Source organism: Balaenoptera ricei, chromosome 12 (assembly GCF_028023285.1).
Source record: "Balaenoptera ricei isolate mBalRic1 chromosome 12, mBalRic1.hap2, whole genome shotgun sequence".
Classification (NCBI taxonomy): Eukaryota; Metazoa; Chordata; class Mammalia; order Artiodactyla; family Balaenopteridae; genus Balaenoptera; species Balaenoptera ricei.
In genome coordinates, this window is record NC_082650.1 from 70,498,620 (window position 1) to 70,501,149 (window position 2,530).

Sequence of the window (2,530 nt, forward strand, 5' to 3'; positions counted from 1 at the left end):
CTAGGAGCCAACAGGCTGGATGTTGGCAGGTAAAACACATCCCTGCAGACCTGTTACTGTTCATGATGACATTTGGAAATCTCAAATCGCAACCCCAAAGGCTCCTTCGGTTCCATTCATGCATTATATGTACACATATGAAGAGTTTTCCTACCAGTAGCATTTAAAATAAGCACACTAAATAACTGCAAGTCACATGTAACATAGAATATTCGAATGTTTAGTTTTTAACTGTGTGTGACAAAGCTAAGACAGCCTATCATTCCAATAAAAAAGGCAGGGAGTGGGAGGGACAGTTTTAACACACCATTAATTTATGCTACTGAGTTTTTCTAGTGAAAGACAGCAAAGCCAATACAAAATTTAGGGACAGAGGAAAACTCAGATTTCAGCCTCTGGTACCTCTCTAAAGGCAAACCTTGTGCTTCCGTGCCCTGCCATCCGGAAAGCTTACCTCCTTCCCAGCCAGACACCTTCTAGCTGAGAATACAACAGTCATTAAGCATCTCTGTCCCTGACAGCCCACACCTGGAACATGCATCATGCCTACCTGGCAATACAGGGGCCATGAAAGGCGAGAAAAAAGCATGCCTTGTGAGAGAGACTGTTAAAAAGGAGCCCCCTGCCCCAGTCTCCCAAAAAAGTACTGATCACATTAACTACATCCAAGGAACCAGAGGGAAATAACTGAGGATTGCAGAGAATCTACTCAAGCTGTCACTGCAAAGAGCAGAGTAAGAAGCATGCAACCTTCCTCAAATCACATGCGCTTCACTCAAACTTTTTCCCTCACACAAGGTCTTCTCTGCTAACAGGACTGGTCTTCAGCATCTCTCTGAGTTCCTCTCTCTTATCTAAGTTGCTCAAGCTAGTTCTAGTCTTTCCCAACAGGATCCAGTTGGAAAATATAAAGCCTTTGGAATGCAGCCGCACAGGAAGTAAGGCATATACAGAAACAGGAGATTTAGGAGAAGCCCTCCTGGTGTAGATTTAGAGACAAAAGCGCCAGACTGCCACCAGCAGCAAGATGCCCAGCAGAGCTGTTTTCCCTGATATACTCGTCCCATCACTTTTGTTACACGGGTTCTCCTGGCAGCAGCGGTACTGAAGCTCCGTCTCGCCTAAGGCTTTCGCAATGGCTTCGAAACTGCAGCGGTCAGACATCCAACACTGGTAGTAAGTTTTGGGTAGCATGGCTTTAACGATGAAACAAGTATCTTGATTATGTGAACAACTGACGACCGTAGTGCAGCCATTAGCTGGGTTAATACAGCTGTAGCACTCCAGGCTGTGACCTACATGGCAGAGGGCAGCCAGGATGAACAGGAGCCCGAGCTGCACGAACCCTCCTTTGCTTCCCTTGTGACCGGCTACAGATTCTTATGGCTCCCGTCATCCGCTTCAGTGTGGCTACGCCTGATACTGTACTATTTTAAAAGTATGGTTAGATCTGCATCATATATGGATATGGAAAAAACCACCAAGATACACTGTTAGATTTAAAAAGAAAAAGGAAGGTAGGGCACTAAACAATGTGTATATTATGTTTCTGTTTGTATATAGCAAAACCCCAGAAAATGTGTTTATATACACAGATCATTTCTGGAAATGTTAAGAAATTGTTAAAAATGGATACCTTTGGGAATGGGAGTGAGGATTTTGGGGTAGGAGGAAGACTTACATTTCATTGGAAATACTCTTGTATTGCTTCAAAATTTAAAATCACGTAATATATCTTTGGAATTACTGAAGCAAAAGCTACTTGAAAAAGCAAGGATTTTACATACCTCAGCTGTTCTTCTGATTACGGCATAATGTTTGTGATAATCATACTTTGCTATCAGAAAGATCAAATTATGTCTTATAAAACAAATCAACTAAGCACATGAAACATTTACAAAGGTGGTTATTTTGAAAAAGAATTCAGTATGTAAATGACAAAACGTCATTAGGAAAAATCCATGCATTTAGCATAGCTGGTATGTACTTCACTGTGTCATACCGCTATGCAAAGATGTTCCTGACACCTCCTCAGTACCATGACATGCTTTCAGGACTTTGCCTAGTAAAGGTGGCTATTTGCCTTGTCATCCTGAAACCGTGTAACTCTGATTGGGACTTGAACCCACACACTGGGACTTTCAAGTCCCAGCCAAAACCCAGACTGGGACTTGAACCCATGTTCTTTTAACTGAGATCACACACCTGGTCTCAGGACTTAATGAAGCTCAGGTTCTTGATGTCTCATCACAGAAAGAATTCAGTGAGAGACAAAGTGATAGGTAAGAAGTGGATTTATTTAGAGAGAAACACAGTCCACAGAGTGTGGGCCATCTCAGAAGGCAAGAGCAGCCCCAGGGTATGGGGTTGTCAGTTTTTATAGGGATGGGTAATTTCACAGGCTAATAAGTGGGAGGAGTATTCCAACTATTTTGGGGAAGGGGTGGGGATTTCCAGGAATTGGGGCACCGCCCACTCTTTGACCTTTATGGTCAGACTTGGAACTGTCATGGCTCCTATGGGTGTGTCA